Here is an 18286-nt window from a genome sequence, read left to right on the forward strand (position 1 = left end):
AATTATACTATAGGTAAATCTAAGCAAATGTAATTACGGAACAAAACCAGGTCATTTATCTGAAAAGAAAAGAAACAGGGGTGGAACCCCAACAGATACTCAACTTAATCGCAAAGCACCATGTGCATACAGGTTGTTCTAAGGATATATCTGCAATACTTGAGGAATCTCAGGAACAGCTAAGGGTAGTAAATTGAAACTTTTAGGGGATGTTTAACTAAATCGAAAGACACCGTGTGCATCCAGGTTGTCAAAAGGATGTATCTGCAATATCTCAGGAACAGCTAAAGTAACTAAGTTGAAACCATCAGGGTATTTTGAGGGGGATATTGAACTAGCTTAAAAGAGAGTATGTGCATTCAGACTGTCAAAAGGGCAGTCTCAGGAACAGCTAAGGGTATTCAGTTGAAACTTTCAGGGCATGTTGAAATAAAATCAAAAGACACTGTGTGTTTCCAGGTTGCCTGAAGGGTGTATGCGTAATATCTTAGGAATAGCTCAAGGTATTAAGTTGAATCCTAGAGAGGGATATTGAACCAGATAGAAGGACACTATGTACATCTAGGTTGTCATAAGGGCGTATATGAAATATCCCAGGATTGGCAAGGGTATTAAGTTAAAACTTTTAGGAAATATCAAGGGGGCTACTGAACTAAATCAAAAGACACTATGTGCATGCAGGTTGTCAAAGGGCGGATTTAGAAAGTCTCGGGAATGCGTAGGCTAATGCCATTAAGTTGAACTGTTCAGGGCATGTTAAGGGGGATATTGAACTAAATTGGAAGATATCATGTGCATCCAAGATGTCAAAAGGGAGTATCATTAGAATTTTATGAACGGGTTAGGGCTTAAGTAAAAACGTTGGGGGAATTTTGAGGGGGGTGTTGAGCTAATCAAACGACACTATTTGCATCGGGTTGTCAACAGAATATGTATGCAATATCTTGGATACGGCAAAAGGTATAAATGAACAGCTCATGGGATCCAGCTGAAACTTTGAGCAATATTGGACAGGTGATTATGTAGATTTTAAATTTTGACTTGGGAGGAACAAGGAGAGCTTATAAAGGACAGTGCATTTTTGAAAAAAAATGTGGTTACATTGATTCTTAGTGCAAAATATTATTTTTTCATGGCGATCTGCTTTAAACTTCCGGTCATGAAGGAACGTCAACTAAAGTTTCAGAGCCAAGGGAACTTCAACTGGAAGCAAATCTGGTTCGGTGATTCTTGACGTCCTATTTTAATTTTTTTTGGTAAAAAAACAGGACTCTTTTTAATAAATGAGCTCAAAATTCATTTTATTTAAACAAACAAGCAGTTAAAGCAAAATATAATACAATAAAATTCTAAAAAAATTGATCGACCAATATTCGTCTATATTCAAGGTTGTGACAGGACGGGGGACCAGGACGGCTTCAGTACTATACAAGGCCAAAAATTACGAAGATTTTTGGCTATTTTAAGTTTTTTTTAAAAACATTTTTATTTTTAATTTTGCATTTTAATGTAAGTTTCTTTTTTATATTTTTGCTTGTCTTGTGGTGAGGCCCCTTGGACATAAGGCTGAAATATTCATTTAAAGTTGCATTCCATTGTCTTATACAAAATTTTCCTATTGTTCTACATATATCATGCATATATCCTTACGTATAATTATTTTATTTTCTGAAGGCTAGTGAAGGACTTTTCTGCTTCTAACAAAACGTCATGCATTTGAATAGATTTCGTGTTTTCAGTAAAGTGCTAGTTTTTCAGAATTCTACTAATAATGGGGATTATCATGAGTTGTAATAAACTTTTTTTTTTAAGCTTTGAAAGTATCTGACCCATTTTAATCTATTGTCCATTGTATAATTCCTTACATTGTGCTAGTCTTTGAATACAAAGTGATGTGAAACACTTATCTATATCGAGCGTTAGTAATGCACAGAATTAAGATGCAAATTCTTGTCATGTCTGAAGCTCCTCTAGTTTGGACTTAAATTACTTCTACATTTATATATTGCGCCTTTTTGGGATCACTATGACCCTAAAATTGATTTTTTTTTTTTTTTACTTTTTTGGCGCTTGTAAGGTCCTTAATAGTGTTAATACTGTGGTAGCTCCAGCACTTTCACTTCCACGACATGCTATGCCTTATCTTGCTTGAAAACCTCCCCAGCCTACAAACCCTTAGGTTTTTGCCTATATGCCGAAGGCCATTGCACTTGTTTTTTAATCTAGAGATTCTCAGAATCAAGCTAAACCAAAACATGGCAATCGAACCGGCCAACGGTAACTCACTTTCTGAAAGACCCAGGTGACCTAGGGATTGTAAGTCAGACCTGAAAAGAAGTTTATCTCCCCCCCCCCCTTGTTTAGCTTGTGTTTGAAAATTTGACCAGCTGGGAGCTTCGGGGGGGGGATCTCGGCCCTTAAATTGTGCCATACTAATGAATAACTTTGAAATCAAAATTACTGTAGAATGGGAAATTTGCCCTTGGTCATTCTGATGTTTGCGCTTCCCCTGTTCATCCAGGAAAATGGATCGCTTGCACCATTATAACTATGCAAGAGATTGATTACGGGGCCCTATAGAGCACAAACTTCCTACCCAGTTAAGACTGAAAGTCATTTCTTTTGTTTCTTTTTTGGCATTCTTAGTTTGATGTAAAATTACGTACAACCAAATCTGTTTCTTTTTTAATTGCTCCTCGGTTCTTATTAAAAGTACCTCCAAAAGTCGGCAAAAAGACGAGAGATTTGTAACAATGACAAAAGCGTTAATGATAACAATAACGTTCCTAACAACAACAATAAATAAAACACAGTTCAGTACATGATTATAGTTTATAGATAATAACTACCTTACATATCTAATCTCGTTCTTTGACCTTGTGATTTTCTTAAGGCGTATAGGAGCATATAATATTTGGTAAAATTTGCAAGAAAAGTTAACGTGCAAAGTTGTGATTTGTGATATTATGGCTTACAAAACTAGCCATCTGATTTTATGAAGTTGTTTCCATTATACGCGGATAAGTGTCGACCCTTACGGAGAGGAAGAACGGGTAGAAAGGAAGGTGAACACAGGTCCAACCCTTCCAGCCTTTAAGGGGATGATGCATTTATAGGAAAAAGCTTTCCAAGAAGGCCCTCCTATCTTGGAACAAGATAGGAGGAAAATCGGTTACCTGTCCCCTCCCTTGTGTGAAAGCATGTTGATCCGTGGCATGAGAAAACCCTTGTTATTCTAACTTTCTCTTTATTGTTAGGCTCTTCTTCTCAAGGAAAAATATTGTGTGAAATACTTCTCTAGTGTACCATGAACATGTTCTGTTGTCTCTACTTCCTGCCACTTGTAGTAAACCATTTTGTTACTATAATACCCCTGAGAAAAATTACATTCATAAAAATAACTGTTGGGGTTAAAAGGGGGTGGGGTTAAAATACCTCGAATGAACTGTGGGGTTACAAGGGACATTTGCTCTTACGATAAAAGTTTTCTTCGGTGAGAATGTTTAAAACCATGATTGGTATTGTTACCTCCCCCTCTCCAATCGATCTTACGGTTTTTGTGAATTTGGATGAATCTCTTTCGTTAGCCATATATATCTGGTAGTATAATCATTTTTACCTTGGTAGTAATTGCTATTAAATTCGATTAGATTTGTTCTGTCTTATGAAAGTCTCATTGCTAAAAAAAGGCTTTTGACTGAAATTGTCTTCATTTGATGCGCTAGAGTAGACTTTAATGATATTTAGTAAGACAAGTTCTTCTGTTAATATATATAATTGAAGCAGTTTGGGACATGTGTTGAGTATGGTCATTTGAATTCCGGTTTTCAAAGTATGTATTTATCTGGCATTGCTCATTTAATTTTGGGATTGGTCACATTTAAGGAGCTATCTTAAATGGTCGCAATTCAGGAGTTGTTATCTCTTGTTTACAACCACCCTCCTTTTATTCTACGCAGTTGAATGGATATGTAAAAGGATTTTAACTATTGGAAAATTTTGTTGCTACAAAGTTTGAAGGTAGGTAAATGTTGGCTTACAAAGCGAGAATTTACGATATATTTGATTTATTAAACTTGGGCCGTTTGTATTATTGATCGGTTCAGAAGCCAAACCGATTATTTCTATATAACACAATCCTTGGAAAAGTAACGAAGATTCATTTCCAAAGTGGCCATATTATTATTTATTTAAGGGTTTGGGGCCTTACTAGGGTCAAGGAATTTGCTGAGATAGGAAAAAACTTAAATAAATAACAGTTTGTTTACACTATTTGAGACAAACATTATCTCTTTTGCCGACATTCTGCCAAAAAACCCTTATTTCGTTGCACTTGGTCTAATGAACACCAGGTAGTTTGTAATTTTTATGTAACCGATTTGTTTCACAGTGTGCCCAGATGAAATCTGTTGAGGCAGATTGGAAGACTTACAGCTGGCAGATACGCAGTGATTTTGATCTTTTGGGGGGTTCGCAATTCGGAAAAGTGTAATTTGAAATGTGTATTTGAAAAGTAAAAAACCGAAGAAAGAATGAAGTAAAGAAAGGTCTTTCTCACAGTTTTGAACAACATATTCATAATGAGGATTTATTAAACCTCAACCCACCAGTCGTGTACCTTATAATAGTGTACGTGTTGCGTCTGACCTTTTACGGGTGTACAAATCAAGAAAGAGTGCACAGATGCAGCAGCCACCATGACTTAAGAAATTTTGTCATTCATGCTTATGGGCTCAAACGATCTATTAAACCTCAACCCACCAGTCGTGTATCTTATAATAATGTACCCTTTACTGGCCTTTACGTCCGGTCGTTTGCGGGTGTACAAACCAAGAAGGAATACAGATGCGGCAGCCACCATGACTCAAGAAGTTTTGCCAATCATGTTTAAGGGCTCAAACGATCATTATAACATCTATTGATCCTCCTTAGGCTTTTACGCAATGCTTTACAATGCTGCAAACCAACAAACAGTGTAAATGTTCGCCCATTGGAAGAATCCTGAAATTTCAGACTGGATCGCTAAAATTTCTGCATTTTCCTGACAAAGCAAAGAAGCAGACAGAAAATGAGAACACTCCCAGGCATTAGGGGAGATGTTCTAACAAGCCGTTAAACTAGAAGCAACTTCGAGAATTCTATAAATTGAAATTTTTAGAAACAGCATAATGTAGGCCTATTCTATCTTTAAAGATACGATACAGTTGTTATTGTACCGTCTACTTCGTAAGCAGGGCCGAATCGACTAAGTGCGGGGTAGGTACTTATGCGTTATAAATAACCCACCGCTATAGACTGTATAAGGAAACCAGACAAACGGATATTTGCTAGATAAATGGATCGCAAAGCGTGATTTCTTATTGCGTTTATAATATTTAAACTGTTGTTTTTTGGGTTTAGGGGGAGGGGGAGGTACCTAGGTTAGGTTAGGTTACGTATTTAATTTATGCTATGCTTTACCCCCCCCCCCACCACCCCTAATGTGCAAATATATAGCCCAAATTTATTTCTAAACCATCATATTTTCATCCTATTTTATTTATTTCATTAGCATTAACCAAACTTGACTTCTTTCGTGTATAGCGGTGGGTTATTTATAATGTATAAGTACCATTATATATATATATATATATATATATATATATATATATTGCATTTTCGTGTAACCTTTAGCATAGCTGTTTGAAAGCTATGAAAGGCATTCTTTTAACATCTCCATTGGGGTCTAAAAAGTACATTTGGTCATATGAATATGGTTCAAAATCACTTTCAGGGGTCTGTGATGGATGTGCCGCTAAACTGATTTCGTTATAAATTTGTCCAGCTGGTTTGAAGCTTAAAACATTACGACTATTTCTGGTTCGATCATCGCTTACGTTGAACAAAGTCAAAGTGAAACATGAGTTCCAGTTTCGTATTTGTTTGTGGACCTCTTAGAAAGTAAATTATATTCTATAACAGGTCTGACAAATTTATTTGGATATTGTTGGTGCAGGAATTCAATTCGACTAAGCAGGCAGCATTCACCAAGTAGCTAATCTTTACCGGCTACTTTTACTGCCAGATAATGGAGGACTCCGCAGTGAATACGTCCAGAGTTAAAGGGTCCCGACGACTTGTTAATACAACCTGCGTAGCTGCCAGCATTCTGACTTGTTTTTGCTGGGCTTTATACCATAACTAGCTGGTACCGAAGATTGTGACGGTGCTGTTCCTGAAGTACAATATTTTTTTCTTCTGCACTCTCATTTTTGACTTGTTAACAGCATTTTTGACTTGTTCTCGCTGTCCATTAACAGCACATTTCTTTATTCTTCAGTGTAATTTTTGATACTCACTTTAGCGTGTCTGCTAGCCATGCAATTCTTTGTTCTTCCCTTTCATCTTTGACACGTTCTGTTGCTTGTAATTCTCACTGCTGATTATCTCCTAACAGCGATTTTTTTTTGTTCTCGCGATCGTGTATCTTCTAACCAAACAATTGGCTGTTCTTCATTTTCATTTTGATTCATTCTGATCCTCATTGTCATATGTTGTAACCGCAAACTTTGTTTGTTCTTCACTTTCATGTTTGTGTCGTTGGGATTCTTGCTGCCACTTCTGACTGCATATTTCTATTCTCTTCAGTTTCGTTTTTGACTTGTTCTAATTGTCGGTTTCGTTAATATTCTAACTACATATCTCTTGGATCTTTATTTTCGTTTATCGTTGCTTCGGACATTTTTCAGTGTCTTTTGCCTTAGCTGCTTGGATTGGTCTTGTCACTTTTGATGGTCTAGGTTGTTCATTATCACCCGTCGTACATTTACATTTTTCAGGCGGTTCTCTGGATCTTGTCTCATTTGGTGGTCCAGTTTGTTCATTTTTAGCTTTGGTTTTGTCCTCTTTTCTTCTTGACAAATGAAAATAAGAGAGGAAACAAAATAACAAAATGAAAAATAAAATAAAAAAAGGTGAAAAAACGAGAATTTTGTCACCCAGTGGCGAAACATGAAGAAGAAGAAGAAATCAGCAAATATTTCGAAAAGGATCTCCGCCGAGTTTTCCTCAGTGATAAACAAATAAAAAGAAAAGAAAGAAAAGAAAAAGAAACCAAGGACAATTGAACCTTTCGAAGTTAACTTCACAACGCCAGAATAAAAACTAAATAAGAACCAGGTTAGGATCAATGAAAAAGAAATCTACCTAGACGATTGAGCAATAATCCTTAGTTTTGCTACAGCCTTAGCTGGCCTACAAACTCGTCCATCATTTGATGTGCAAATAGGTTCTCTCAAGTTATACCAGGCGAAAATATTGATTGAGTCCTTCAAAATTAAACTGTCTTAAATTAGGCTTAATGAAATATCTCCAGTTTCTCTATTTATTGCTAAATTTCGGTTTGTGTATTTTTTTTTATCTCAATTACCTCTTTAAAAGTCTTTGGTTGGCCATTTACAGTATATATTAAGGTTGCCTCGTCAAAAAGAACCAGATGGGTTAGACTTTTGAAAATATGTCGGATCAATGCCAAATCAAAGTCTTCATTTTTATTTTTCAATCTTGGGGACTTATCTTTTAAATTTTTGTGTTTGTGCAAATGTATACCTATTTATTGATGTGTCCTACCGATTTAAAATTTCCCACGTGAACATAGCGTCTTGTAGACACCACTACCCAGTACAGGGTCAGTTTTATCCTTTCCTGAGTTGAAAAAATGTTCAACTTTTTGTTCAGTTTTGAAAGAAACAGAGATATTATTTTTTTTTTAAGTTTTTCCAAGTTTATCGCCAAGTTTCGGGATGTATGGTAAAGCGATGAAAGTTTTTTTCTCAATTGCCGGGGTAATTGGATCAAGGGGGATGGGCTCCCTATTTTCTTGTTTTATCTTTTTTAAGCGTCTATCTATGATATTTTCAATAAGTTTTATTGGGTAACCATTGCAGAATAGAGAGCCCGTCCCCCTTGATTCAGTTACCCCGGCAATTGAGAAAAAAACTTTACATATTATACCCCGGCAATTGAGAAAAAAACTTAACATATTTATTATGTCAGAAACGAATTCTGTAATAAATTTATTATTATACTTTTTATGTTAATTGAATTGTATCATTCTTAGTTGTATCATTGAATTGAAGTTATCAAGTATTTTGGGCAATAGGTTGCATCAAGACTGGGCTGGGTAATTGTAGACAGAGAAAAGCCAAGACCAGATAGTCCAAGTAATTGAGAGGCAAATGTTTAAATGGCTGAGGCACGGGTAAATGGCAGGAGTATGAATGACTCTCTTATTGGACACATACTTGTCAGGTTAGTTTTTGGAAAGGCATACCTGCCTAGAGTCTTAGGCATGCTGATCAAGAATTTAAAAAAGAGGCAAACAAGGCAGACCCGCCTATGGTCTTAAGAAGGAATCACTCTCAATTTGCAAAGGAGAGAGGGAAAACAATTTATTTGGCAGTTCAATGCCAAACTCTACAAGAATACCGAAATATGTCAATCCTAGTGGTACCATTATTTTGAAGCTTAGGGATATAAAAAGTATCTGGGTCTCATAAATAATTTAATTGACATGAAACGAATTAGACATTTGCCGGATGAGCTAAGATCTTCAGAAGTACTGCTTCTCATATTTGTATCACTGTCAAACTGGATTCGCTTGCCAAATGCATTAAATGTGTCTGGCGTTGATAAAAGGAGGCAAGACGGGAATTGGCTGGTCCTATTGCTTGCCTATAAGATGGACCTTTTCTTTATGATTAATCAAAAAAAAAAAAAAATCCACATAATAATTTTTTCAAAGAAAAGTAAAGAACTCCATTAAACCAAAAATGAGGAAAAATCAAATAATCTACCAAGCGTGAAACTACCACAAATTAGCATCAATAAATAAATGAAACCCAAAACGAACAGGAATTACAATAAATAACCGAGTCAAACTCAAAACGAGCAGAAATCAACATGAGTACGGCTCAAAACCCCTATGCCTTCACAAGGCATAGGGGTTTTGAACATAATTTGCACTTTACTGAAAAAATATAAATGTTTTTACTTTTATAACTTTAATAAATCAAATTTTACCAACATTTTGATTACTAAATATCAGTATATGTATATTAAACTGACAATGCACATTTACTAGTATTTTTTCAGTAAAGTGCAAATTATGTTCTGGCATTGGGAAGGCATGGGGGTTTTAAGCCCAACTTATGTTAATTTCTGATTAGTTGCCTTCCAATCACTTTCGACTATTTAAAAGGACATCAGCCCTTTCTTTTTTCAATCGAATGAGCCCTTTTTGAAGTTCCTACGACAACTCCTTCGATACGAAATGCCCTGGTCTAAACAACGACAGCAACAAAAAAATAATATATTATACCCCACATCGATCTTTACTATAAAGATGTCAAGCCTTCCAATCACTTTCGACTATTAAAAAGGGCACTGGGCCTTTCGATTTCCAATCGAATGAGCCCTCTTTGAGTTTCTACGACAACGGCTTCTATAAATACCTTATATGCCCTCAGGGCATAAATTACAACTCTTACCCTAAGGGATGTGAGGGTGGTTGTCATCCTCTAAGATTTAATTTCAGAACTTTCAAATACGCTAAACAAAATGGCTATCTCAAAATTTTTATTGGATGTGCTTGTGGAAATGGTGGGCGTGAGAGGGGCTATAGTCAATCTCCAATCACTTTCAACTTTTAAAAAAGGCACTAGCCCTTTCAATTTCCAATCAAATGAACCCTTTTGAAGTTTGTACGACAAAGCTTTCAATAAAAACCTTATATACGCCAGGGCATAACTTCCAACCCTTGCCCTGAGGGCTGGGGGGGTTGTCATCCTCAAAGACCTCAAAGACCAGAAATTTCCAGAACTTTCTACTACATTGAACATAATGACTCTCTGAAAATTTTGATTGGATGTGTTTAAGGGAAGGGTAGGCGCGAGAGAGGGGTGAGTTACCGTCCAATCACTTTCGACTATTAAAAAGGGCACTAGCCCTCATAATTTCCAATTGAATGAGCCCCTTTTAAAGTTTCTACGACAACTCTATCTATAACAGCCTTATATGTCCCCAGGCCATAACTTACAACCTTTGCCCTGGGGTTCTAGGCGGTTTGTCATCCTTAGATACATAGTTTCTAGAACTTTCAACTACGTTGAACAAAATGGGTGTCTCTAAACTTTGACTGAATGTATTTGGGGAAATGGTGTGCGTGAGAGGGGGGTTAATTACTCTCCACTCACTTTTGGCTATGAAAAAGGGCAATTTCAGTTTCCAATCAAATGAGCCCTTTTTGAAATTTATAAAACAACTTTCTATATAAACCTTATATGCCCCCAGGGCATAACTTACAACCCTTACACTGAGGGCTCTGAGGGGGCTATCATCCTAAAAGACCTAATTTCTAGAACTTTCAACTACGTTGAACAAAATAGATATCTCAAAATTTTGATTCGATGTGTTTGGGAAAACGGTGGGCGTGAGAGGGGAGTTAGTTGCCCTTCAATCAATTTCGACTATTAAGAACGGCACTAGCCCTTTCAATTTCTAAGTGAATGAGCCCTTTTTGAAGTTTCTACAACATCGCTTTCTATAAAAAACCTTATATGCCCCCAGGGCATAACTTAAAACCCTTGCCCTGAGGGCTGTGGGGGATGTCATCCATATCTCAAAATTTTGATTGGATGTGTTTGGGGAAAAGGTGCCCTGAAGACTGTGGGGGAAGTGTCCTGCTCAAAGGTATAATTTCCTGAAATTTGAGCTCGTGGAACAAAATGGCTGTCTCAAAATTTTGATTGGATGTGTTTGGGGAAAAGGTGGGCGTGAGAGACGGGTTAGTTGCCTTCCAATCACTTTCGACTATAAAAAAGGGCGCTAGCCCTTTTGAATTTCCAATCGAATGAGCCTTTTTTGAAGTTTTTAAGACAATGTTTTCTATAAAAACCTTATATGCCCCCAGGGTATAACTTACAGCCCTTGCCCTGAGGGCTGTGGAGGAGTGTCCTCTTCAAAAACATAATTCCTATCTGGAAATCAACTTTGCTGAACAAAATAGTTATCTCAAAATTATGATTGTATTTGTTTCAGGAAATGGTGGGTGAGGAAGGGTGGGCGTCCAATTGAATGAGCCCTTTTCGAAGTTTCTATGACAACGTCTTCGATACGAAGTGCCCTGGTCTAAAGGAAAAAAATAATAATAAATAATACATTGTGCCAACGTCGTTTCTATATGCCCCCAGGGCGTAACTTAAAACCCTTGCCCTGAGGGTTGTGGGGGAGTGTCCTCCTCAAAACATATTTTCTATCTGGAAATCAATTACGCTGAACAAAATGGCAATCTCAAAATTTTGATTGGATTTGTTTGGGGAAATTGTGGGCGTGGAAGGGGTGTTAGTTGCTTTCTAATCACTTTCGACTATGAAAAAGGGCACAAGCCTCTCCAATTTCCAATCGAATGAGCCCTTTCCGAATTCTCTACGACAACTCCTTCGATACGCAGTGCCCTGGCCTAAAGGAAAAAAAAATACATTGTGCCAACATCGTTCTTTACTTAGGCAGCGCGATTGCGCTGCCTATGATTACTCCAAAATGCGCTCAGGTTTTTGAATTATTAATTAAAAAAACTTTCCGAAAAATAATTTTTTCAAAGAAAAGTAAAGGCTATTTCAAACTTAAGCTCATGAGATATGAATACCTGTTAAAATTCAAACTCAAAACACCAGAAATTACTATTAAAGAATAAATGAAACCCAAAACGAACAGAAATTAAATAAACAATCATAGCAAAAAACATACAACAAGTAATAATATAAATGAATAAATAGATTTTAAAGCGAGTAATGCTTAGATTGAATATGAAAATCAAGCTTAAAACGAAAAAAATAGTTTGCTTTTAAAGTATAAAAGAAACTTTAAACGAACAGAAATTACGTAAACAATCAATGCGAACAAACATACAATATATATTAGTGTAAATGAATAAATAAATCTTAATAACGAGTGAAACTTAAATTGAATATACAAATCAAGTTTGAATCGAATAAAAATAACTACAAAGAAGAGTTTTGGTATCGCCTCACTGCAGAAGCCTAAAACCTACTGCGTCATTGGCGCCTTACTGAAAACTGTATGAGTCTTGAACAGTCTTAGAAAGTATAAACAAAATCAAATTGAATAATAGATTTTTAATGATATTAATTGTTGAAAGATCCTTAAGTTCAAGATTTTTTTTTCACTGTAATTTTCGTTTTCATTTTCAATGCTGTAAGAACTGGAAAAGAATAAATTTATAATATACGAGTAATTCGTTTTCAGTGAAGCGCCAATGACGCAGAAGGCTTTAGGTTTTTTACAGTTAAAGAAAAGGGCAGTATCCAAATTCTGTTTGTAGGGAAACTATATTTGTCTTGAAAAATCCTGCAAATAACTAATAAATTAAACTGAATATTTGATGTATAATGATGTTAATGGCTGAAAGCTCATGAGTTCAACATTTTACGTCAATTTTTATATTTATTTTCAATATTAAGTACAAAAGAAAACATTTGTAATATAATTCGTTTTCCGTAAAGCGCCAATGACGCAGTAGGTTTTAGGCTTCTGCAGTGAGGCGATACCCAAACTCTTGTTTGTAGTTATTTTTATTCGATTCAAACTTGATTTGCATATTCAATTTAAGTTTCACTCGTTTTAAGATTTATTTATTCATTTACATTAATATATATTGTATGTTTGTTCGCATTGATTGTTTACGTAATTTCTGTTCGTTTTAAGTTTAATTTATGCTTCAATATCAAACTATTTTTTTTCGTTTTAGTAATCATTTTTATCCTCGGTATAATCTTTAATCGCTAATCAATCGGTATATTTCTGTGTATCATTACTGTTTGTTTGTTTTTTCCAACGATTGCTTATTTAATTTCTTCCCTTTTCTGGCCGCTCTTATTCTTTAATAGCATTTTCTGTCTGCGTAGTTTTTGAATTTTAACGTTTAGTCTCTTCTCCACGGCATCAGTTTAAAATGACCTGTAATTTTAACTGAAAAAATTATTTTTCGGAATTTTTTTTTTTTTAATTAGTTTTTGTTCGTTTTTTATTGCAAAATGTTTCAAGTTTTTATTGCATGGAGGGGGGTGTGCTTACTGTCCGATTATTCTTGACTTTAAAAAACGGATCTAGAACTTTCAATTTAAATCGAATGAGGCTTTTTACAAAGTCTATACGATTACCTCTTTGATAAAAACCTTACATATGAACAATAGACAGCTTGCATATCTTATGGACAGCGATTGGCAAAAATGAATGGACTGAGAAAAATAGCTCCATTGAAGGAGTTTTCACCATTTCACTTGCTGATACAAAGAGATCACGACTGTTTGCAATTGACCTTAAATAGGATTTTATGTGCCAAAACAATTTCATATCTATCATAGAGTATGTATTTTAACCTTATAATTAGATAATTATAATAGATTTACTATGTGTTCTTCCCATACAAAACTACCTTATTAATGTCTTTGGGGTGGAAGCGGCGTAGTTGGCAGAAGGAAGAAAACTTTAGCGTAGACAGTAGGAGAGGGGGAGGGTGAGGTTGGAGACTCATCCAATACGGGGCGGAACTTCGCTTATCTCCTCCGTTCCCGATTTAGGAGATTAGACAGACTCATTGGGCTGTAAAATGTTGGAGCGTTTGAGTTATGGAAGACGTTAAAATATTCGAAAATACTTTATATTCTCAGTTATTGCAGGATTGATTTCATAGACTGTGGAATGGTGAGCCCCCTGGCCCATCATTTGGGTGAGCCTCAACTCATAATATACAATTTTGATTAATTGTTCCGTGTTATGTGCATATATTATTCTATATATGTTATTTTGAGTTATACTTTTATCGCATTACGTTCATTTTTAAGGCTTGAGATAAAAACTGAAACCTTAGCGAAGACAATGGTGGGGGGAAGTCTCCCCCTCACATGCATAATTGAGCAGCCACAGAGGAAGTAAAATAAATAAAATTAATCTGTCTTTTGAAAATGTCTTCTTTGAAAAGATACGAGCAATATCGTCCAAAAAGACCCGAAGTACTATCTTCGAAATGTTCATGACCTCTTTATTCCTGTTATATTCGGATGTAAAATTTAGAATAATATTGAATGGCTTTAGTCTTCCGCTCCCTGTATCATCCACATTTGGGCAACCCATCCCTAGGAAATTCCTCCCTCCTTAAGGAGCAATTTTTGTTCCTGCTGATAATTCCTCCGCGTTAAATTCCACCCAGCAGAAATTTCCCAGCCTTGGAATATGCTCCCCAAACATATTCCCCTCAGATAATTTCAGATATTCATAAAAATGGAAGCTGAAATTTCTACTCAACTTTTTAGGTCAGAAGCAATGCTATAGAGTTACCTAAGTAAAGAGCCATAAGGGCTCAAAATGAATTGATACTTATTTATTTTTCCAGGGGCACTTTATGTGGAAGAGGTGATCGCATAAACTTTGGAACGGGGTTCATTGAATTACAAATTAAAATTTGTAGTGCCCTTAAACAAGGGGCGGTTTTTTTTTTGGGGGGGGGGGTGGGTGGGAAGGCGCAAAATAGGTTGATGCGATAAACTTGCGTTAGGAGCAAGTTTAATTAACGCATTCTTGCGTTAATTAAGTAAATTACATTACTTTAGACTACGTTAGGGGGCGCTCCCCCTAGCCCCTCACCTGGATCCGCCACTGCCTTACACTCCCTATTTCTTTCCTTGTTAGGGAGGAGATCAGATGCCTAATAGGTGTGTGTTAATACCAAAACATTCTAATTCTCATTGGGCCTTCAGGTATAAACAGGATTCGTTCAAAGGGAGGGGTTGAGAAAAAGGGCGTGGGGGGTATTTGCCCTTTGATTGATTGTGACCCGTAAGAGCTGTACTAGAACTTCCAATTTTCAATCAAGTAAACCCTCTCTGAACTTTATAAAAGACACCCTTCCTGGCCCCGGGCCCTGTGGGGGTTTTTTGAAGCCAGGGTTTTGTTACTTAACCTTTAACCTATTTTTTACAATATTTCTATCTGATGCATTTAGGGCGTGGAGGAGGGGGGGGGGGGCTAGTTGCCCTCCAATGTCTTTTGACTCTTAAAAAGTGAACAAGAACTTTCAATTTCCAATCAAATGAGCCCTCTCTAAAGTTTATACGAGTTTCCCTTCCATACAAAATAAAATGAAGGATTCGGAGAGTCCTTAAAATACAACCCTTGCCCTGAGGGTTGTGGGGGAGTTGTCATCCTCAAAGACCTAATTTCCAGACCTTAAAACTACGTTCAATAAAATAGCTGTCTCAAAATTTTGATTGGATGTGTTTGGGGAAAAGGTGGGTGTGAGAGGGGAGTTGGTTGCCCTCCAATAACTATAGACTATTAAAACGGGCGCTAACCCTTTGAATTTCCAATCGAATGAGCCTTTTTTGAAGTTTCTACGACAACGCTTTCTATAAAAACCTTATATGTCCCCAGGGTATAACTTAAAACCCTTGCCTTGGGGGTTTTGGTGGAGTATCCTCCTCAAAAACATATTTTCTATCTAGAAATCATGTACGCTGAACAAAATGGCTATCTCAAAATTTTCATTGGATGTTGTTGGGCGAATGATGAGTGTGGGGGGGGGGGCTAGTTGCCCACCTAGAACTATCGACTATTAAAAATGACACTATCCCATAGAATTTCTAATCGAATGAGCCTTTTTTGAAGTTTCTACGACAACGTCTTCTACAAAAACCTTATATGCCCCCAGGGCATAACTTAAAACCCTTGCCCTAAGAGTTGTGGGGGAGTGTCCTCCTCAAAAACATATTATCTATGTGAAAATCGACTATGCTGAACAAAATGGCTGTCTCAAAATTTTGATTGGATGTTTTTGGGGGAATGATGGGTGTGGGGGGGGGCTAGTTGCCCTCCAATCACCTTCGACTATTAAAAAGGGTACTAGCCCCTATAATTTCCAATCGAATGAGCCTTTTTTGAAGTTTCTACGACAACGCCTTCTACAAAAACCTTATATGCCCCCAGGCCATAACTTAAAACCCTTGCCCTGAGGGTTTTGGGGGATTGTCCTCCTCAAAACATTTTATATCTGGAATTCAACTACGCTGAACAAAATGGCTATCTCAAAATTTTTATTGAATGTGTTTGGGGGAATGATGGGCGGGGGGGGGGGGGGCTAGTTGCCCTCCAATCACTTTCAACTAGTAAAAAGGGCATTATCCCTTTGAATTTCCAATCGAATGTAGTTTCTACGACAACGCCTTCTATAAAAACCTTATATGCCCCCAGGGCATAACTTACAACCCTTCCCCTGAGGGTTGTGGGGGAGAGTCCTTCTCAAAAACATATTTTCTATGTGTAAATCAACTACGCTGAACAAAATGGATATCTCAAAATTTTGATTGGATGTGTTTGGGGGAATGATGAGCGTGGGGGGGCTAGTTGCCCTCCAATCACTTTTGACTATTAAAAAGGGCACTAGCCCTATGAATTTCTAATTGAATGAGCCTTTTTGAAGTTCCTACGACAACGCCTTCTATAAAAACCGTATATGCTCCCAGGGCATAACTTAAAATCCTTGCCCTGAGGGTTGTGGAGTATTGTCCTCCTCAAAAACATATTTTGTATCTGAAAATCAACTACGCTGAACAAAATGGCTATCTCACAATTTTGATTGGATGTGTCTGGGGGAATGATGGGCGTCGGGGGTGGGGGGGGGCTAGTTGCCCTCCAATCACTTTCGACTATTAAAAAGGGCACCAGTCCTTTGAATTTCCAATCGAATGAGCCTTTTTTGAAGTTTCTACGACATGGCCTTCTTTAAAAACCTTATATGCCCCCAGGGCATAACTTAAAACCCTTGCCTTGATGGTCGTGGGGGAGTCCCCTCCTCAAAAACGTATTTTCTATCTGGAAATCAACTACGCTGAACAATATTGCTATCTCAAAATTTTGATTGGATGTGTTTGGGGAAATGATGGGCGTGGGGGGGGGGGGGCTAGTTGCACTTAGACCCTTTTCGAAAATTAAAAAGGGCCCTAACCCTTTGAATTTCCAATTGAATGAGCCTGTTTTGAAGTTTCTACGACAACATCTTTTAAGAAGACCATATGTGCCCCCAGGGCTTAACTTGAAACCCGTGTCCCGAGGGTTGTGGGGGAGTGTCCTCCTAAAAAATTTATTTTCTTTATGGAAATCAACTACGCTTAACAAAATGGCTATCTCAAAATTTTGATTGGATGTGTTTGGGGGAATGATGTGCGTGGGGGGGGGGGGCTAGTTGCCCTCCAATCCTTTTCGAATATTAAAAAGGGCACTAAAACTCTCGATTTCAAATCGAATGAGACCCTTTTGAAGTTTCTACGACGACCCCTTCCATATGAAGTGCCTCTGGGAAAAAAAAATAATAATAATAAAACATTGGAGCCGAATGGCCTTTACTATAGGCCTCTGAAACACAAGAGTTCCTTTTTGTGGGAATCATTTTATTGAAGGATATACTATATGTGACAAAAAATGAACAGTAAGTATGTAACTGTATAATGTGACTTCTTTTGGTGTTTAAATTGTATAATTTGTAATCGATCATGCCGTAGTAATTTTAGACAATAGAAAGTATTAACTCGCATTTAAGAATGTCGTTTGTAGGCGGTTGACAAACAAAAAGACAATAATAATTTCAACGCTTCATTTATGTATATGCACGAAAAAGGTACCGGCAGTTCATTTCTTCTGCTCGTATCCAAAATTATAGTACTTTTCCGACATTTTTTTAAATTAAAAAATTTCCATTATCGGAATTTCTATTTTTTTTTTTTTTTGCAAGCAAAGGTCGTTACAGCAGTGTCGATTCCCAAAAGAGGAGGGGGGGGGACAAAATTTTTTTTTTCAAATCTTGGGAGTAAATTCTCGTATTTTTAATTTTTCAGTGAAAATACCAAGAAGAGTAATTTTTCAATGAAAATACCTCCCGAACATTGTATGTTTTTAAAAAATATAGGAGGAGGGATGCCCTAACCCGCCCCCCATTGACGTCATTGTGTCATCGGTCTTTTTAGGAAAATATTTCGCGGTCCTTTAATCATAGTCTTCCTTCTGGGTAATCCTCATGTTGCAAATCTGCCACACCATGTCACCCTTAAACTGTTAATAAAAGTATGCTTCTAATGTTATATTTTCTTGTAAATTTGAATAAGTCAATTTTATTTCATCAAAATTCATTGTACTGAATTCCAGCTTGTATGCAAAATGCAAAATCAATTGGACAATTTTG

General features: G+C 36.8%; 1 protein-coding gene across 1 annotated transcript in view; it reads left to right on the forward strand.

Moving 5' to 3' along the window:
- Positions 1 to 18286, forward strand: part of LOC148945224 (uncharacterized) — a 275072-nt gene that overhangs the window by 44710 nt on the left and 212076 nt on the right. The window lies entirely within an intron of this gene.

Source organism: Artemia sp. Qi Xiang Cuo, chromosome 13, assembly GCF_049724085.1.
Source record: "Artemia sp. Qi Xiang Cuo chromosome 13, ASM4972408v1, whole genome shotgun sequence".
Taxonomy (NCBI): domain Eukaryota; kingdom Metazoa; phylum Arthropoda; class Branchiopoda; order Anostraca; family Artemiidae; genus Artemia; species Artemia sp. Qi Xiang Cuo.